The sequence below is a fragment of the Catharus ustulatus genome, chromosome 26 (assembly GCF_009819885.2).
Source record: "Catharus ustulatus isolate bCatUst1 chromosome 26, bCatUst1.pri.v2, whole genome shotgun sequence".
Classification (NCBI taxonomy): Eukaryota; Metazoa; Chordata; class Aves; order Passeriformes; family Turdidae; genus Catharus; species Catharus ustulatus.
Window position 1 is genome coordinate 7,706,941 of NC_046246.1, and position 20,219 is coordinate 7,727,159.

Here is a 20,219-nt window from a genome sequence, read left to right on the forward strand (position 1 = left end):
CTAGGGAATGAAAGAGGCGTCTCCTAGGGGGACAGGCAGAGTCTCACTCCTCCAAGCCTACGGAGGAAATTAGGTTGCTTGCTCAGGGCTTGTGCTGCACAGGTGGGTGCTATGACTGGGGTTGGACACTAGGGGATGCGAGGATCTCTATGGACACTGTGAGCGGGAGATGGGGAGTGCTGCCCTTTTCACCATTCTTACCATTTAGGATACCGTCTTCAGAAGGGATGAGGATGAAGACTAGTTCCACAGACTCTGGGCTGGGTACATTTTGTCTCAGGGAAAGGTCCCTGGGGTAGAGGAGCTAGTACCTCACAGCTTTGGTGGCCCTGGCAGGAAGGCCGCCGGCTGTGAGAGGGTCCTTCGTGATGATCAGGATCAGAAGGAAGGTCGGCCGGTCTCACTGGTCCTGGGCTGGGCACCTTCACCCCGAGTGAAGGTCCCTGGGATGTGAGGCCTGGTACCTCATAGCTTCGGCGACCAAGGAGGGTAGGCCGCCGGTTGTGGGGTCCACCACGGCATTGAGGCCGGGGATGGACAGGTTTTGGTTGTGCTGGATCGGGGTTTGGGTACCATCCCTGGAGCAGTAGGATCAACACACCTACAGTTCGGTGACCAAAGAAGGTAGGCCGCTGGCTGTGGGCTCCGCCTTGGCATTAAGGATGTTGGGGGGGAAGTTTTGGCTGTTGAGTTGCCGATCTGTAGATTTTCAGTTTGGGAAGGGGCAACTTTAAATTTTGGTAAAGTGATAAAAACTATAATTTAGAAAGGCCGAAATGGAACAGCAGTGGTGTGTGCAGCCTTTCGGGTTCCCCACTCAAAGGTGACCTCTAATAAAGGCCTTAGAAAGGAGCAGGTCTCCTGGCCCGTTTCTAACAGCTTGGGGGCTCGTCAGGGATAGGCCACACCTGAAGAGGATCGAGGACAGGAGGACGTCACCTGCCCTGTTGGACCACCGGGGGACAGGGACCGAGCTGAGCTCAAGAGGACAGTCGGGGACCCCCGACACAGAGGAGGGCCGGGATCGGTAAGAGACAGTTGGCAGGTCTCCTGGCCAGTTTATAATGGACGGGCAGCTGTTCCTTGATGGACATGGGAAGTGGCTGAAGAGTGGTCTGGTGAGGCAAGAGCGATCTGCAGAGGGGGCAGCTTCGGGCTCAAGAGAGGACCGGCGAGTCAAGAGCGAGCGTGGAGGTGAAGAAGGAGCACGAGCGGCCCTCTGGGTAAAAGGGCTTGATGGCATCGCCAGGGCACCTTGAAGGTGCCGTGGCTGACTTTGCACTGGGCCCCCTCCCTGTGTGCAGGGCTGGGTGTTTGCTGTGGTTTGCATTTTGCCGTTGTGCTCCTTTGGCTGCCCGGAGACGGGGGCAACCCTGTAAGGAGGGTGAGAGCCCCTGTCTCCGCACCTGAGGGGGGAAACGGAGCTCCCCAAGCCCCCGGCCCGGCCGCCCTGTAAGCAGGGCAGGGCTTTTCCCTTTCCCCAGCCCTTGGCAGCTTTCTGCCTGCTGCTGGTCACTGGGCAGCGTGACCCCCTGTAGTCGGGCCGAGTCACAGCCTTTGTCCCTGTTCCAGGCCTGAAGCGCCTCAGCACGTCGAGGCCCCTGTGCCCTCCTCGCAGTGCAGTGCGGTGCAGGTCTGATGCTTTGATCTGCCCCTGAGCAGTAGGGATGGCTCCCTTTGAGCAGGTTGGCTGCACAGAACTTGCTCCCTCTTCTGGGACTGTCTCCCCCTCCCTCCCCTGTCTTCCACTTAGCTTGGTGCGAGTGAGCGAGTGTGATTGTGCTTAGGCCCCCCTTTAGATACAGAGCAGGTTAGCTTGGACTTCCCAGGAGAGAAAGAGGAGTTCTGTGCGGCCACAAGCAGGTCCCCAAAATGCTCGGGTGGAGAAAGCGTCCGGCCTCGTCCCTGCTTGCTGAGGACGGCACAAAGCGGCTTAGGGGCAGCGTGACCCGCCTGTAGGCAGGGCCTGGGTCTGGGCCTAGGGTGCCCTTTGTGCTGGTGAGCCGGCAGCGTGCGGGCCCTGTAGTCAGGGGCCCGTGCCAGGACGTTGCCCCAGGAGGAGCCCCTTGTCCCTTTGTCCCACGGAGCAGCCCCAGGTCCCTGTAAGCAGGGCTGGGGAGACTGCTTTAGCCAGGTGACAGGAACGGCTGCTCCCAGGCCTTTGCCCGGGAGCAGGTTGAAGAAGTGCTGGTGCCACCTTCTGTGGCAGCCTCGTAGAGGAGGCTCATCGGGCTCCTGCCGCCGGCCTTGTTGCCGTGCTGCGCTGCGGCTGGGCTCCGGCCTGTTCCTGAGTGGGACGCAGGCCGGAGCCTGTGCTCCGTGGTGCTTGTTGGGGGGTGCCGGGTTGCGGGGGGCGGCCCCGTAAGTGGGGTTGTGTGCGTCCCCTGGCCTTCGGCGGGCGGTTGGAGGGACCCCCTCAATCAGGGGGTTATCCCTGGCGCCGGCCTTTCAGAGGCGTGGGGCCAGGAGTGGTGGGGCCGGGCGTGTGCCCTCCCTGTCCTCGGGGCTGGGCTCCCGGCCCCTCGGGGCGCTTCGGCTTTAGGCCGAGATCCCCAGTGCCCGAGTGTGGAGTCTGGTTCCTGTCACCGTGGGGGAAGGCCGAGCTCCGTGGCTCCCTGGGTGTGGACCGGCCTGTAAGCAGGCTATGGGTCTGGGAGCCTTTGTGCTCCCTTCAGCTGGCAGCCTGTGTTGGGTGCCCTCCCCGTTAGTGGGGAAGTGGCCTGGACCTGGAGAGAAGGAGCCTCCGTAGGCCTTTGGGGAGCAGGGCCGCCCTGTAAGTCAGGGCCGGTGCTCTGGAGTCCCCGGGCACTTTGCAGTCTAGGCAGCGGCTTGGGCCCCCTGTAAGCAGGGCTGCAGCCTCTTGTTCGCTGCTTTGCATGCCCAGCTTCTTTTGCCCAGAGGGTCCAGCTCCCAGCACGGCGTGGGACTTCGGCGGACGTCGAGGTGGTGAGTGAAGCTGAAGTTGGAGGCTTTTGGGCAGCTGTGGGGGGTTCTGAGGGTGGTGGCATGAGGATGTCGCTGTGGGGCTGTTGGGTGGCGGCTGCTTTGAGGCGCTGGAGCTTGTGAGGGCTGAGTGTGTCGTTGTCCATTGGCAGAAGGTGTGGGACGACGAGGCAAGTGCTGACGCGTCGGGCTCAAGAAAGGACCGGCGAGGCAAGAGTGAGAAGGAGAGCCGGCAGCTTCAGGCTCAAGAGAGGACCGGCGAGTCGAGAGCGAGCGTGGAGGTGAAGAAGGAGCACGAGCGGCCCTCTGGGTAAAAGGGCTTGATGGCATCGCCAGGGCACCTTGAAGGTGCCGTGGCTGACTTTGCACTGGGCCCCCTCCCTGTGTGCAGGGCTGGGTGTTTGCTGTGGTTGGCATTTTGCCGTTGTGCTCCTTTGGCTGCCCGGAGACGGGGGCAACCCTGTAAGGAGGGTGAGAGCCCCTGTCTCCGCACCTGAGGGGGGAAACGGAGCTCCCCAAGCCCCCGGCCCGGCCGCCCTGTAAGCAGGGCAGGGCTTTTCCCTTTCCCCAGCCCTTGGCAGCTTTCTGCCTGCTGCTGGTCCCTGGGCAGCGTGACCCCCTGTAGTCGGGGCGCGTCACAGCCTTTGTCCCTGTTCCAGGCCTGAAGCGCCTCAGCACGTCGAGGCCCCTGTGCCCTCCTCGCAGTGCAGTGCGGTGCAGGTCTGATGCTTTGATCTGCCACTGAGCAGTAGGGATGGCTCCCTTTGAGCAGGTTGGCCGCACAGAACTTGCTCCCTCTTCTGGGACTGTCTCCCCCTCCCTCCCCTGTCTTCCGCTTAGCTTGGTGCGAGTGAGCGAGTGTGATTGTGCTTTAGCCCCCACTTTAGATACAGAGCAGGTTAGCTTGGACTTCCCAGGAGAGAAAGAGGAGTTCTGTGCAGCCACAAGCAGGTCCCCAAAATGCTCGGGTGGAGAAAGCGTCCGGCCTCGTCCCTGCTTGCTGAGGACGGCACAAAGCGGCTTAGGGGCAGCGTGACCCGCCTGTAGGCAGGGCCTGGGTCTGGGCCTAGGGTGCCCTTTGTGCTGGTGAGCCGGCAGCGTGCGGGCCCTGTAGTCAGGGTCCGTGCCAGGACGTTGCCCCAGGAGGAGCCCCTTGTCCCTTTGTCCCACGGAGCAGCCCCAGGTCCCTGTAAGCAGGGCTGGGGAGACTGCTTTAGCCAGGTGACAGGAACGGCTGCTCCCAGGCCTTTGCCCGGGAGCAGGTTGAAGAAGTGCTGGTGCCACCTTCTGTGGCAGCCTCGTAGAGGAGGCTCATCGGGCTCCTGCCGCCGGCCTTGTTGCCGTGCTGCGCTGCGGCTGGGCTCCGGCCTGTTCCTGAGTGGGACGCAGGCCGGAGCCTGTGCTCCGTGGTGCTTGTTGGGGGGTGCCGGGTTGCGGGGGGCGGCCCCGTAAGTGGGGTTGTGTGCGTCCCCTGGCCTTGGCGGGCGGTTGGAGGGACCCCCTCAATCAGGGGGTTATCCCTGGCCCCGGCCTTTCAGAGGCGTGGGGCCAGGAGTGGTGGGGCCGGGCGTGTGCCCTCCCTGTCCTCGGGGCTGGGCTCCCGGCCCCTCGGGGCGCTTCGGCTTTAGGCCGAGATCCCCAGTGCCCGAGTGTGGAGTCTGGTTCCTGTCACCGTGGGGGAAGGCCGAGCTCCGTGGCTCCCTGGGTGTGGACCGGCCTGTAAGCAGGCTATGGGTCTGGGAGCCTTTGTGCTCCCTTCAGCTGGCAGCCTGTGTTGGGTGCCCTCCCCGTTAGCGGGAAGTGGCCTGGACCTGGAGAGAAGGAGCCTCCGTAGGCTTTGGGGAGCAGGGCCGCCCTGTAAGTCAGGGCCGGTGCTCTGGAGTCCCCGGGCACTTTGCAGTCTAGGCAGCGGCTTGGGCCCCCTGTAAGCAGGGCTGCAGCCTCTTGTTCGCTGCTTTGCATGCCCAGCTTCTTTTGCCCAGAGGGTCCAGCTCCCAGCACGGCGTGGGACTTCGGCGGACGTCGAGGTGGTGAGTGAAGCTGAAGTTGGAGGCTTTTGGGCAGCTGTGGGGGGTTCTGAGGGTGGTGGCATGAGGATGTCGCTGTGGGGCTGTTGGGTGGCGGCTGCTTTGAGGCGCTGGAGCTTGTGAGGCCTGAGTGTGTCGTTGTCCATTGGCAGAAGGTGTGGGACGACGAGGCAAGTGCTGACGCGTCGGGCTCAAGAGAGGACCGGCGAGGCAAGAGTGAGAAGGAGAGCCGGCAGCTTCAGGCTCAAGAGAGGACCGGCGAGTCAAGAGCGAGCGTGGAGGTGAAGAAGGAGCACGAGCGGCCCTCTGGGTAAAAGGGCTTGATGGCATCGCCAGGGCACCTTGAAGGTGCCGTGGCTGACTTTGCACTGGGCCCCCTCCCTGTGTGCAGGGCTGGGTGTTTGCTGTGGTTGGCATTTTGCCGTTGTGCTCCTTTGGCTGCCCGGAGACGGGGGCAACCCTGTAAGGAGGGTGAGAGCCCCTGTCTCCGCACCTGAGGGGGGAAACGGAGCTCCCCAAGCCCCCGGCCCGGCCGCCCTGTAAGCAGGGCAGGGCTTTTCCCTTTCCCCAGCCCTTGGCAGCATTCTGCCTGCTGCTGGTCCCTGGGCAGCGTGACCCCCTGTAGTCGGGGCGCGTCACAGCCTTTGTCCCTGTTCCAGGCCTGAAGCGCCTCAGCACGTCGAGGCCCCTGTGCCCTCCTCGCAGTGCAGTGCGGTGCAGGTCTGATGCTTTGATCTGCCACTGAGCAGTAGGGATGGCTCCCTTTGAGCAGGTTGGCCGCACAGAACTTGCTCCCTCTTCTGGGACTGTCTCCCCCTCCCTCCCCTGTCTTCCGCTTAGCTTGGTGCGAGTGAGCGAGTGTGATTGTGCTTTAGCCCCCACTTTAGATACAGAGCAGGTTAGCTTGGACTTCCCAGGAGAGAAAGAGGAGTTCTGTGCAGCCACAAGCACGTCCCCAAAATGCTCGGGTGGAGAAAGCGTCCGGCCTCGTCCCTGCTTGCTGAGGACGGCACAAAGCGGCTTAGGGGCAGCGTGACCCGCCTGTAGGCAGGGCCTGGGTCTGGGCCTAGGGTGCCCTTTGTGCTGGTGAGCCGGCAGCGTGCGGGCCCTGTAGTCAGGGTCCGTGCCAGGACGTTGCCCCAGGAGGAGCCCCTTGTCCCTTTGTCCCACGGAGCAGCCCCAGGTCCCTGTAAGCAGGGCTGGGGAGACTGCTTTAGCCAGGTGACAGGAACGGCTGCTCCCAGGCCTTTGCCCGGGAGCAGGTTGAAGAAGTGCTGGTGCCACCTTCTGTGGCAGCCTCGTAGAGGAGGCTCATCGGGCTCCTGCCGCCGGCCTTGTTGCCGTGCTGCGCTGCGGCTGGGCTCCGGCCTGTTCCTGAGTGGGACGCAGGCCGGAGCCTGTGCTCCGTGGTGCTTGTTGGGGGGTGCCGGGTTGCGGGGGGCGGCCCCGTAAGTGGGGTTGTGTGCGTCCCCTGGCCTCGGCGGGCGGTTGGAGGGACCCCCTCAATCAGGGGGTTATCCCTGGCCCCGGCCTTTCAGAGGCGTGGGGCCAGGAGTGGTGGGGCCGGGCGTGTGCCCTCCCTGTCCTCGGGGCTGGGCTCCCGGCCCCTCGGGGCGCTTCGGCTTTAGGCCGAGATCCCCAGTGCCCGAGTGTGGAGTCTGGTTCCTGTCACCGTGGGGGAAGGCCGAGCTCCGTGGCTCCCTGGGTGTGGACCGGCCTGTAAGCAGGCTATGGGTCTGGGAGCCTTTGTGCTCCCTTCAGCTGGCAGCCTGTGTTGGGTGCCCTCCCCGTTAGTGGGGAGTGGCCTGGACCTGGAGAGAAGGAGCCTCCGTAGGCCTTGGGGAGCAGGGCCGCCCTGTAAGTCAGGGCCGGTGCTCTGGAGTCCCCGGGCACTTTGCAGTCTAGGCAGCGGCTTGGGCCCCCTGTAAGCAGGGCTGCAGCCTCTTGTTCGCTGCTTTGCATGCCCAGCTTCTTTTGCCCAGAGGGTCCAGCTCCCAGCACGGCGTGGGACTTCGGCGGACGTCGAGGTGGTGAGTGAAGCTGAAGTTGGAGGCTTTTGGGCAGCTGTGGGGGGTTCTGAGGGTGGTGGCATGAGGATGTCGCTGTGGGGCTGTTGGGTGGCGGCTGCTTTGAGGCGCTGGAGCTTGTGAGGCCTGAGTGTGTCGTTGTCCATTGGCAGAAGGTGTGGGACGACGAGGCAAGTGCTGACGCGTCGGGCTCAAGAGAGGACCGACGAGGCAAGAGTGAGAAGGAGAGCCGGCAGCTTCAGGCTCAAGAGAGGACCGGCGAGTCAAGAGCGAGCGTGGAGGTGAAGAAGGAGCACGAGCGGCCCTCTGGGTAAAAGGGCTTGATGGCATCGCCAGGGCACCTTGAAGGTGCCGTGGCTGACTTTGCACTGGGCCCCCTCCCTGTGTGCAGGGCTGGGTGTTTGCTGTGGTTGGCATTTTGCCGTTGTGCTCCTTTGGCTGCCCGGAGACGGGGGCAACCCTGTAAGGAGGGTGAGAGCCCCTGTCTCCGCACCTGAGGGGGGAAACGGAGCTCCCCAAGCCCCCGGCCCGGCCGCCCTGTAAGCAGGGCAGGGCTTTTCCCTTTCCCCAGCCCTTGGCAGCATTCTGCCTGCTGCTGGTCCCTGGGCAGCGTGACCCCCTGTAGTCGGGGCGCGTCACAGCCTTTGTCCCTGTTCCAGGCCTGAAGCGCCTCAGCACGTCGAGGCCCCTGTGCCCTCCTCGCAGTGCAGTGCGGTGCAGGTCTGATGCTTTGATCTGCCACTGAGCAGTAGGGATGGCTCCCTTTGAGCAGGTTGGCCGCACAGAACTTGCTCCCTCTTCTGGGACTGTCTCCCCCTCCCTCCCCTGTCTTCCGCTTAGCTTGGTGCGAGTGAGCGAGTGTGATTGTGCTTTAGCCCCCACTTTAGATACAGAGCAGGTTAGCTTGGACTTCCCAGGAGAGAAAGAGGAGTTCTGTGCGGCCACAAGCAGGTCCCCAAAATGCTCGGGTGGAGAAAGCGTCCGGCCTCGTCCCTGCTTGCTGAGGACGGCACAAAGCGGCTTAGGGGCAGCGTGACCCGCCTGTAGGCAGGGCCTGGGTCTGGGCCTAGGGTGCCCTTTGTGCTGGTGAGCCGGCAGCGTGCGGGCCCTGTAGTCAGGGCCCGTGCCAGGACGTTGCCCCAGGAGGAGCCCCTTGTCCCTTTGTCCCACGGAGCAGCCCCAGGTCCCTGTAAGCAGGGCTGGGGAGACTGCTTTAGCCAGGTGACAGGAACGGCTGCTCCCAGGCCTTTGCCCGGGAGCAGGTTGAAGAAGTGCTGGTGCCACCTTCTGTGGCAGCCTCGTAGAGGAGGCTCGTAGGGCTCCTGCCGCCGGCCTTGTTGCCGTGCTGCGCTGCGGCTGGGCTCCGGCCTGTTCCTGAGTGGGACGCAGGCCGGAGCCTGTGCTCCGTGGTGCTTGTTGGGGGGTGCCGGGTTGCGGGGGGCGGCCCCGTAAGTGGGGTTGTGTGCGTCCCCTGGCCTCGGCGGGCGGTTGGAGGGACCCCCTCAATCAGGGGGTTATCCCTGGCGCCGGCCTTTCAGAGGCGTGGGGCCAGGAGTGGTGGGGCCGGGCGTGTGCCCTCCCTGTCCTCGGGGCTGGGCTCCCGGCCCCTCGGGGCGCTTCGGCTTTAGGCCGAGATCCCCAGTGCCCGAGTGTGGAGTCTGGTTCCTGTCACCGTGGGGGAAGGCCGAGCTCCGTGGCTCCCTGGGTGTGGACCGGCCTGTAAGCAGGCTATGGGTCTGGGAGCCTTTGTGCTCCCTTCAGCTGGCAGCCTGTGTTGGGTGCCCTCCCCGTTAGTGGGGAGTGGCCTGGACCTGGAGAGAAGGAGCCTCCGTAGGCCTTGGGGAGCAGGGCCGCCCTGTAAGTCAGGGCCGGTGCTCTGGAGTCCCCGGGCACTTTGCAGTCTAGGCAGCGGCTTGGGCCCCCTGTAAGCAGGGCTGCAGCCTCTTGTTCGCTGCTTTGCATGCCCAGCTTCTTTTGCCCAGAGGGTCCAGCTCCCAGCACGGCGTGGGACTTCGGCGGACGTCGAGGTGGTGAGTGAAGCTGAAGTTGGAGGCTTTTGGGCAGCTGTGGGGGGTTCTGAGGGTGGTGGCATGAGGATGTCGCTGTGGGGCTGTTGGGTGGCGGCTGCTTTGAGGCGCTGGAGCTTGTGAGGCCTGAGTGTGTCGTTGTCCATTGGCAGAAGGTGTGGGACGACGAGGCAAGTGCTGACGCGTCGGGCTCAAGAGAGGACCGGCGAGGCAAGAGTGAGAAGGAGAGCCGGCAGCTTCAGGCTCAAGAGAGGACCGGCGAGTCAAGAGCGAGCGTGGAGGTGAAGAAGGAGCACGAGCGGCCCTCTGGGTAAAAGGGCTTGATGGCATCGCCAGGGCACCTTGAAGGTGCCGTGGCTGACTTTGCACTGGGCCCCCTCCCTGTGTGCAGGGCTGGGTGTTTGCTGTGGTTGGCATTTTGCCGTTGTGCTCCTTTGGCTGCCCGGAGACGGGGGCAACCCTGTAAGGAGGGTGAGAGCCCCTGTCTCCGCACCTGAGGGGGGAAACGGAGCTCCCCAAGCCCCCGGCCCGGCCGCCCTGTAAGCAGGGCAGGGCTTTTCCCTTTCCCCAGCCCTTGGCAGCTTTCTGCCTGCTGCTGGTCCCTGGGCAGCGTGACCCCCTGTAGTCGGGGCGCGTCACAGCCTTTGTCCCTGTTCCAGGCCTGAAGCGCCTCAGCACGTCGAGGCCCCTGTGCCCTCCTCGCAGTGCAGTGCGGTGCAGGTCTGATGCTTTGATCTGCCACTGAGCAGTAGGGATGGCTCCCTTTGAGCAGGTTGGCCGCACGGACCTTGCTCCCTCTTCTGGGACTGTCTCCCCCTCCCTCCCCTGTCTTCCGCTTAGCTTGGTGCGAGTGAGCGAGCTGTGATTGTGCTTTAGCCCCCACTTTAGATACAGAGCAGGTTAGCTTGGACTTCCCAGGAGAGAAAGAGGAGTTCTGTGCGGCCACAAGCAGGTCCCCAAAATGCTCGGGTGGAGAAAGCGTCCGGCCTTGTCCCTGCTTGCTGAGGACGGCACAAAGCGGCTTAGGGGCAGCGTGACCCGCCTGTAGGCAGGGCCTGGGTCTGGGCCTCGGGTGCCCTTTGTGCTGGTGAGCCGGCAGCGTGCGGGCCCTGTAGTCAGGGCCCGTGCCAGGACGTTGCCCCAGGAGGAGCCCCTTGTCCCTTTGTCCCACGGAGCAGCCCCAGGTCCCTGTAAGCAGGGCTGGGGAGACTGCTTTAGCCAGGTGACAGGAACGGCTGCTCCCAGGCCTTTGCCCGGGAGCAGGTTGAAGAAGTGCTGGTGCCACCTTCTGTGGCAGCCTCGTAGAGGAGGCTCGTAGGGCTCCTGCCGCCGGCCTTGTTGCCGTGCTGCGCTGCGGCTGGGCTCCGGCCTGTTCCTGAGTGGGACGCAGGCCGGAGCCTGTGCTCCGTGGTGCTTGTTGGGGGGTGCCGGGTTGCGGGGGGCGGCCCCGTAAGTGGGGTTGTGTGCGTCCCCTGGCCTCGGCGGGCGGTTGGAGGGACCCCCTCAATCAGGGGGTTATCCCTGGCCCCGGCCTTTCAGAGGCGTGGGGCCAGGAGTGGTGGGGCCGGGCGTGTGCCCTCCCTGTCCTCGGGGCTGGGCTCCCGGCCCCTCGGGGCGCTTCGGCTTTAGGCCGAGATCCCCAGTGCCCGAGTGTGGAGTCTGGTTCCTGTCACCGTGGGGGAAGGCCGAGCTCCGTGGCTCCCTGGGTGTGGACCGGCCTGTAAGCAGGCTATGGGTCTGGGAGCCTTTGTGCTCCCTTCAGCTGGCAGCCTGTGTTGGGTGCCCTCCCCGTTAGTGGGGAGTGGCCTGGACCTGGAGAGAAGGAGCCTCCGTAGGCCTTGGGGAGCAGGGCCGCCCTGTAAGTCAGGGCCGGTGCTCTGGAGTCCCCGGGCACTTTGCAGTCTAGGCAGCGGCTTGGGCCCCCTGTAAGCAGGGCTGCAGCCTCTTGTTCGCTGCTTTGCATGCCCAGCTTCTTTTGCCCAGAGGGTCCAGCTCCCAGCACGGCGTGGGACTTCGGCGGACGTCGAGGTGGTGAGTGAAGCTGAAGTTGGAGGCTTTTGGGCAGCTGTGGGGGGTTCTGAGGGTGGTGGCATGAGGATGTCGCTGTGGGGCTGTTGGGTGGCGGCTGCTTTGAGGCGCTGGAGCTTGTGAGGCCTGAGTGTGTCGTTGTCCATTGGCAGAAGGTGTGGGACGACGAGGCAAGTGCTGACGCGTCGGGCTCAAGAGAGGACCGGCGAGGCAAGAGTGAGAAGGAGAGCCGGCAGCTTCAGGCTCAAGAGAGGACCGGCGAGTCAAGAGCGAGCGTGGAGGTGAAGAAGGAGCACGAGCGGCCCTCTGGGTAAAAGGGCTTGATGGCATCGCCAGGGCACCTTGAAGGTGCCGTGGCTGACTTTGCACTGGGCCCCCTCCCTGTGTGCAGGGCTGGGTGTTTGCTGTGGTTGGCATTTTGCCGTTGTGCTCCTTTGGCTGCCCGGAGACGGGGGCAACCCTGTAAGGAGGGTGAGAGCCCCTGTCTCCGCACCTGAGGGGGGAAACGGAGCTCCCCAAGCCCCCGGCCCGGCCGCCCTGTAAGCAGGGCAGGGCTTTTCCCTTTCCCCAGCCCTTGGCAGCTTTCTGCCTGCTGCTGGTCCCTGGGCAGCGTGACCCCCTGTAGTCGGGGCGCGTCACAGCCTTTGTCCCTGTTCCAGGCCTGAAGCGCCTCAGCACGTCGAGGCCCCTGTGCCCTCCTCGCAGTGCAGTGCGGTGCAGGTCTGATGCTTTGATCTGCCACTGAGCAGTAGGGATGGCTCCCTTTGAGCAGGTTGGCCGCACGGACCTTGCTCCCTCTTCTGGGACTGTCTCCCCCTCCCTCCCCTGTCTTCCGCTTAGCTTGGTGCGAGTGAGCGAGCGTGATTGTGCTTTAGCCCCCACTTTAGATACAGAGCAGGTTAGCTTGGACTTCCCAGGAGAGAAAGAGGAGTTCTGTGCGGCCACAAGCAGGTCCCCAAAATGCTCGGGTGGAGAAAGCGTCCGGCCTTGTCCCTGCTTGCTGAGGATGGCACAAAGCGGCTTAGGGGCAGCGTGACCCGCCTGTAGGCAGGGCCTGGGTCTGGGCCTAGGGTGCCCTTTGTGCTGGTGAGCCGGCAGCGTGCGGGCCCTGTAGTCAGGGCCCGTGCCAGGACGTTGCCCCAGGAGGAGCCCCTTGTCCCTTTGTCCCACGGAGCAGCCCCAGGTCCCTGTAAGCAGGGCTGGGGAGACTGCTTTAGCCAGGTGACAGGAACAGCTGCTCCCAGGCCTTTGCCCGGGAGCAGGTTGAAGAAGTGCTGGTGCCACCTTCTGTGGCAGCCTCGTAGAGGAGGCTCATCGGGCTCCTGCCGCCGGCCTTGTTGCCGTGCTGCGCTGCGGCTGGGCTCCGGCCTGTTCCTGAGTGGGACGCAGGCCGGAGCCTGTGCTCCGTGGTGCTTGTTGGGGGGTGCCGGGTTGCGGGGGGCGGCCCCGTAAGTGGGGTTGTGTGCGTCCCCTGGCCTCGGCGGGCGGTTGGAGGGACCCCCTCAATCAGGGGGTTATCCCTGGCCCGGCCTTTCAGAGGCGTGGGGCCAGGAGTGGTGGGGCCGGGCGTGTGCCCTCCCTGTCCTCGGGGCTGGGCTCCCGGCCCCTCGGGGCGCTTCGGCTTTAGGCCGAGATCCCCAGTGCCCGAGTGTGGAGTCTGGTTCCTGTCACCGTGGGGGAAGGCCGAGCTCCGTGGCTCCCTGGGTGTGGACCGGCCTGTAAGCAGGCTATGGGTCTGGGAGCCTTTGTGCTCCCTTCAGCTGGCAGCCTGTGTTGGGTGCCCTCCCCGTTAGTGGGGAGTGGCCTGGACCTGGAGAGAAGGAGCCTCCGTAGGCCTTGGGGAGCAGGGCCGCCCTGTAAGTCAGGGCCGGTGCTCTGGAGTCCCCGGGCACTTTGCAGTCTAGGCAGCGGCTTGGGCCCCCTGTAAGCAGGGCTGCAGCCTCTTGTTCGCTGCTTTGCATGCCCAGCTTCTTTTGCCCAGAGGGTCCAGCTCCCAGCACGGCGTGGGACTTCGGCGGACGTCGAGGTGGTGAGTGAAGCTGAAGTTGGAGGCTTTTGGGCAGCTGTGGGGGGTTCTGAGGGTGGTGGCATGAGGATGTCGCTGTGGGGCTGTTGGGTGGCGGCTGCTTTGAGGCGCTGGAGCTTCTGAGGGCTGAGTGTGTCGTTGTCCATTGGCAGAAGGTGTGGGACGACGAGGCAAGTGCTGACGCGTCGGGCTCAAGAGAGGACCGGCGAGGCAAGAGTGAGAAGGAGAGCCGGCAGCTTCAGGCTCAAGAGAGGACCGGCGAGTCAAGAGCGAGCGTGGAGGTGAAGAAGGAGCACGAGCGGCCCTCTGGGTAAAAGGACTTGATGGCATCGCCAGGGCACCTTGAAGGTGCCGTGGCTGACTTTGCACTGGGCCCCCTCCCTGTGTGCAGGGCTGGGTGTTTGCTGTGGTTGGCATTTTGCCGTTGTGCTCCTTTGGCTGCCCGGAGACGGGGGCAACCCTGTAAGGAGGGTGAGAGCCCCTGTCTCCGCACCTGAGGGGGGAAACGGAGCTCCCCAAGCCCCCGGCCCGGCCGCCCTGTAAGCAGGGCAGGGCTTTTCCCTTTCCCCAGCCCTTGGCAGCATTCTGCCTGCTGCTGGTCCCTGGGCAGCGTGACCCCCTGTAGTCGGGGCGCGTCACAGCCTTTGTCCCTGTTCCAGGCCTGAAGCGCCTCAGCACGTCGAGGCCCCTGTGCCCTCCTCGCAGTGCAGTGCGGTGCAGGTCTGATGCTTTGATCTGCCACTGAGCAGTAGGGATGGCTCCCTTTGAGCAGGTTGGCCGCACAGAAACTTGCTCCCTCTTCTGGGACTGTCCTCCCCCTCCCTCCCCTGTCTTCCGCTTAGCTTGGTGCGAGTGAGCGAGTGTGATTGTGCTTTAGCCCCCACTTTAGATACAGAGCAGGTTAGCTTGGACTTCCCAGGAGAGAAAGAGGAGTTCTGTGCAGCCACAAGCAGGTCCCCAAAATGCTCGGGTGGAGAAAGCGTCCGGCCTCGTCCCTGCTTGCTGAGGACGGCACAAAGCGGCTTAGGGGCAGCGTGACCCGCCTGTAGGCAGGGCCTGGGTCTGGGCCTAGGGTGCCCTTTGTGCTGGTGAGCCGGCAGCGGTGCGGGCCCTGTAGTCAGGGCCCGTGCCAGGACGTTGCCCCAGGAGGAGCCCCTTGTCCCTTTGTCCCACGGAGCAGCCCCAGGTCCCTGTAAGCAGGGCTGGGGAGACTGCTTTAGCCAGGTGACAGGAACGGCTGCTCCCAGGCCTTTGCCCGGGAGCAGGTTGAAGAAGTGCTGGTGCCACCTTCTGTGGCAGCCTCGTAGAGGAGGCTCATCGGGCTCCTGCCGCCGGCCTTGTTGCCGTGCTGCGCTGCGGCTGGGCTCCGGCCTGTTCCTGAGTGGGACGCAGGCCGGAGCCTGTGCTCCGTGGTGCTTGTTGGGGGGTGCCGGGTTGCGGGGGGCGGCCCCGTAAGTGGGGTTGTGTGCGTCCCCTGGCCTCGGCGGGCGGTTGGAGGGACCCCCTCAATCAGGGGGTTATCCCTGGCCCCGGCCTTTCAGAGGCGTGGGGCCAGGAGTGGTGGGGCCGGGCGTGTGCCCTCCCTGTCCTCGGGGCTGGGCTCCCGGCCCCTCGGGGCGCTTCGGCTTTAGGCCGAGATCCCCAGTGCCCGAGTGTGGAGTCTGGTTCCTGTCACCGTGGGGGAAGGCCGAGCTCCGTGGCTCCCTGGGTGTGGACCGGCCTGTAAGCAGGCTATGGGTCTGGGAGCCTTTGTGCTCCCTTCAGCTGGCAGCCTGTGTTGGGTGCCCTCCCCGTTAGTGGGGAGTGGCCTGGACCTGGAGAGAAGGAGCCTCCGTAGGCCTTGGGGGAGCAGGGCCGCCCTGTAAGTCAGGGCCGGTGCTCTGGAGTCCCCGGGCACTTTGCAGTCTAGGCAGCGGCTTGGGCCCCCTGTAAGCAGGGCTGCAGCCTCTTGTTCGCTGCTTTGCATGCCCAGCTTCTTTTGCCCAGAGGGTCCAGCTCCCAGCACGGCGTGGGACTTCGGCGGACGTCGAGGTGGTGAGTGAAGCTGAAGTTGGAGGCTTTTGGGCAGCTGTGGGGGGTTCTGAGGGTGGTGGCATGAGGATGTCGCTGTGGGGCTGTTGGGTGGCGGCTGCTTTGAGGCGCTGGAGCTTGTGAGGCCTGAGTGTGTCGTTGTCCATTGGCAGAAGGTGTGGGACGACGAGGCAAGTGCTGACGCGTCGGGCTCAAGAGAGGACCGGCGAAGCAAGAAAGAGAAGGAGAGCCGGCAGCTTCAGGCTCAAGAGAGGACCGGCGAGTCAAGAGCGAGCGTGGAGGTGAGAAGGAGCACGAGCGGCCCTCTGGGTAAAAGGGCTTGATGGCATCGCCAGGGCACCTTGAAGGTGCCGTGGCTGACTTTGCACTGGGCCCCCTCCCTGTGTGCAGGGCTGGGTGTTTGCTGTGGTTGGCATTTTGCCGTTGTGCTCCTTTGGCTGCCCGGAGACGGGGGCAACCCTGTAAGGAGGGTGAGAGCCCCTGTCTCCGCACCTGAGGGGGGAAACGGAGCTCCCCAAGCCCCCGGCCCGGCCGCCCTGTAAGCAGGGCAGGGCTTTTCCCTTTCCCCAGCCCTTGGCAGCTTTCTGCCTGCTGCTGGTCCCTGGGCAGCGTGACCCCCTGTAGTCGGGGCGCGTCACAGCCTTTGTCCCTGTTCCAGGCCTGAAGCGCCTCAGCACGTCGAGGCCCCTGTGCCCTCCTCGCAGTGCAGTGCGGTGCAGGTCTGATGCTTTGATCTGCCCACTGAGCAGTAGGGATGGCTCCCTTTGAGCAGGTTGGCCGCACAGACCTTGCTCCCTCTTCTGGGACTGTCTCCCCCTCCCTCCCCTGTCTTCCGCTTAGCTTGGTGCGAGTGAGCGAGGTGATTGTGCTTTAGCCCCCACTTTAGATACAGAGCAGGTTAGCTTGGACTTCCCAGGAGAGAAAGAGGAGTTCTGTGCGGCCACAAGCAGGTCCCCAAAATGCTCGGGTGGAGAAAGCGTCCGGCCTCGTCCCTGCTTGCTGAGGATGGCACAAAGCGGCTTAGGGGCAGCGTGACCCGCCTGTAGGCAGGGCCTGGGTCTGGGCCTAGGGTGCCCTTTGTGCTGGTGAGCCGGCAGCGTTGCGGGCCCTGTAGTCAGGGCCCGTGCCAGGACGTTGCCCCAGGAGGAGCCCCTTGTCCCTTTGTCCCACGGAGCAGCCCCAGGTCCCTGTAAGCAGGGCTGGGGAGGACTGCTTTAGCCAGGTGACAGGAACGGCTGCTCCCAGGCCTTTGCCCGGGAGCAGGTTGAAGAAGTGCTGGTGCCACCTTCTGTGGCAGCCTCGTAGAGGAGGCTCATCGGGCTCCTGCCGCCGGCCTTGTTGCCGTGCTGCGCTGCGGCTGGGCTCCGGCCTGTTCCTGAGTGGGACGCAGGCCGGAGCCTGTGCTCCGTGGTGCTTGTTGGGGGTGTGCCGGGTTGCGGGTGGGCGGCCCCGTAAGTGGGGTTGTGTGCGTCCCCCTGGCCTCGGCGGGCGGTTGGAGGGACCCCCTCAATCAGGGGGTTATCCCTGGCCCGGCCTTTTCAGAGGCGTGGGGCCAGGAGTGGTGGGGCCGGGCGTGTGCCTCCCTGTCCTCGGGGCTGGGCTCCCGGCCCCTCGGGGCGCTTCGGCTTTAGGCCGAGATCCCCAGTGCCCGAGTGTGGAGTCTGGTTCCTGTCACCGTGGGGGAAGGCCGAGCTCCGTGGCTCCCTGGGTGTGGACCGGCCTGTAAGCAGGCTATGGGTCTGGGAGCCTTTGTGCTCCCTTCAGCTGGCAGCCTGTGTTGGGTGCCCTCCCCGTTAGTGGGGAGTGGCCTGGACCTGGAGAGAAGGAGCCTCCGTAGGCCTTGGGGAGCAGGGCCGCCCTGTAAGTCAGGGCCGGTGCTCTGGAGTCCCCGGGCACTTTGCAGTCTAGGCAGCGGCTTGGGCCCCCTGTAAGCAGGGCTGCCGCCTCTTGTTTCGCTGCTTTGCATGCCCAGCTTCTTTTGCCCAGAGGGTCCAGCTCCCAGCACGGCGTGGGACTTCGGCGGACGTCGAGGTGGTGAGTGAAGCTGAAGTTGGAGGCTTTTGGGCAGCTGTGGGGGTTCTGAGGGTGGTGGCATGAGGATGTCGCTGTGGGGCTGTTGGGTGGCGGCTGCTTTGAGGCGCTGGAGCTTGTGAGGCCTGAGTGTGTCGTTGTCCATTGGCAGAAGGTGTGGGACGACGAGGCAAGTGCTGACGCGTCGGGCTCAAGAGAGGACCGGCGAGGCAAGAGTGAGAAGGAGAGCCGGCAGCTTCAGGCTCAAGAGAGGACCGGCGAGTCAAGAGCGAGCGTGGAGGTGAAGAAGGAGCACGAGCGAGCCCTCTGGGTAAAAGGGCTTGATGGCATCGCCAGGGCACCTTGAAGGTGCCGTGGCTGACTTTGCACTGGGCCCCCTCCCTGTGTGCAGGGCTGGGTGTTTGCTGTGGTTGGCATTTTGCCGTTGTGCTCCTTTGGCTGCCCCGGAGACGGGGGCAACCCTGTAAGGAGGGTGAGAGCCCCTGTCTCCGCACCTGAGGGGGGAAACGGAGCTCCCCAAGCCCCCGGCCCGGCCGCCCTGTAAGCAGGGCAGGGCTTTTCCCTTTCCCCAGCCCTTGGCAGCTTTCTGCCTGCTGCTGGTCCCTGGGCAGCGTGACCCCCTGTAGTCGGGGCGCGTCACAGCCTTTGTCCCTGTTCCAGGCCTGAAGCGCCTCAGCACGTCGAGGCCCCTGTGCCCTCCTCGCAGTGCAGTGCGGGCAGGTCTGATGCTTTGATCTGCCACTGAGCAGTAGGGATGGCTCCCTTTGAGCAGGTTGGCCGCACAGAACTTGCTCCCTCTTCTGGGACTGTCTCCCCCTCCCTCCCTGTCTTCCGCTTAGCTTGGTGCGAGTGAGCGAGTGTGATTGTGCTTTAGCCCCCACTTTAGATACAGAGCAGGTTAGCTTGGACTTCCCAGGAGAGAAAGAGGAGTTCTGTGCAGCCACAAGCAGGTCCCCAAAATGCTCGGGTGGAGAAAGCGTCCGGCCTCGTCCCTGCTTGCTGAGGACGGCACAAAGCGGCTTAGGGGCAGCGTGACCCGCCTGTAGGCAGGGCCTGGGTCTGGGCCTAGGGTGCCCTTTGTGCTGGTGAGCCGGCAGCGTGCGGGCCCTGTAGTCAGGGCCCGTGCCAGGACGTTGCCCCAGGAGGAGCCCCTTGTCCCTTTGTCCCACGGAGCAGCCCCAGGTCCCTGTAAGCAGGGCTGGGGAGACTGCTTTAGCCAGGTGACAGGAACGGCTGCTCCCAGGCCTTTGCCCGGGAGCAGGTTGAAGAAGTGCTGGTGCCACCTTCTGTGGCAGCCTCGTAGAGGAGGCTCATCGGGCTCCTGCCGCCGGCCTTGTTGCCGTGCTGCGCTGCGGCTGGGCTCCGGCCTGTTCCTGAGTGGGACGCAGGCCGGAGCCTGTGCTCCGTGGTGCTTGTTGGGGGGTGCCGGGTTGCGGGGGGCGGCCCCGTAAGTGGGGTTGTGTGCGTCCCCTGGCCTCGGCGGGCGGTTGGAGGGACCCCCTCAATCAGGGGGTTATCCCTGGCCCCGGCCTTTCAGAGGCGTGGGGCCAGGAGTGGTGGGGCCGGGCGTGTGCCCTCCCTGTCCTGGGGCTGGGCTCCCGGCCCCTCGGGGCGCTTCGGCTTTAGGCCGAGATCCCCAGTGCCCGAGTGTGGAGTCTGGTTCCTGTCACCGTGGGGGAAGGCCGAGCTCCGTGGCTCCCTGGGTGTGGACCGGCCTGTAAGCAGGCTATGGGTCTGGGAGCCTTTGTGCTCCCTTCAGCTGGCAAGCCTGTGTTGGGTGCCCTCCCCGTTAGTGGGAGTGGCCTGGACCTGGAGAGAAGGAGCCTCCGTAGGCCTTGGGGAGCAGGGCCGCCCTGTAAGTCAGGGCCGTGGCTCTGGAGTCCCCGGGCACTTTGCAGTCTAGGCAGCGGCTTGGGCCCCCTGTAAGCAGGGCTGCAGCCTCTTGTTCGCTGCTTTGCATGCCCAGCTTCTTTTGCCCAGAGGGTCCAGCTCCCAGCACGGCGTGGGACTTCGGCGGACGTCGAGGTGGTGAGTGAAGCTGAAGTTGGAGGCTTTTGGGCAGCTGTGGGGGGTTCTGAGGGTGGTGGCATGAGGATGTCGCTGTGGGGCTGTTGGTGGCGGCTGCTTTGAGGCGCTGGAGCTTGTGAGGGCCTGAGTGTGTCGTTGTCCATTGGCAGAAGGCTGTGGGACGACGAGGCAAGTGCTGACGCGTCGGGCTCAAGAGAGGACCGGCGAGGCAAGAGTGAGAAGGAGAAGCCGGCAGCTTCAGGCTCAAGAGAGGACCGGCGAGAGTCAAGAGCGAGCGTGGAGGTGAAGAAGGAGCACGAGCGGCCCTCTGGGTAAAAGGGCTTGATGGCATCGCCAGGGCACCTTGAAGGTGCCGTGGCTGACTTTGCACTGGGCCCCCTCCCTGTGTGCAGGGCTGGGTGTTTGCTGTGGTTGGCATTTTGCCGTTGTGCTCCTTTGGCTGCCCGGAGACGGGGGCAACCCTGTAAGGAGGGTGAGAGCCCCTGTCTCCGCACCTGAGGGGGGAAACGGAGCTCCCCAAGCCCCCGGCCCGGCCGCCCTGTAAGCAGGGCAGGGCTTTTCCCTTTCCCCAGCCCTTGGCAGCTTTCTGCCTGCTGCTGGTCCCTGGGCAGCGTGACCCCCTGTAGTCGGGGCGCGTCACAGCCTTTGTCCCTGTTCCAGGCCTGAAGCGCCTCAGCACGTCGAGGCCCCTGTGCCCCCTGGCAGTGCAGTGCGGGCAGGTCTGATGCTTTGATCTGCCACTGAGCAGTAGGGATGGCTCCCTTTGAGCAGGTTGGCCGCAGAACTTGCTCCCTCTTTGGGACTGTCTCCCCTCCCTCCCCTGTCTTCCGCTTAGCTTGGTGCGAGTGAGCGAGTGTGATTGTGCTTTAGCCCCCACTTTAGATACAGAGCAGGTTAGCTTGGACTTCCCAGGAGAGAAAGAGGAGTTCTGTGCGGCCACAAGCAGGTCCCCAAAATGCTCGGGTGGAGAAAGCGTCCGGCCTCGTCCCTGCTTGCTGAGGACGGCACAAAGCGGCTTAGGGCAGCGTGACCCGCCTGTAGGCAGGGCCTG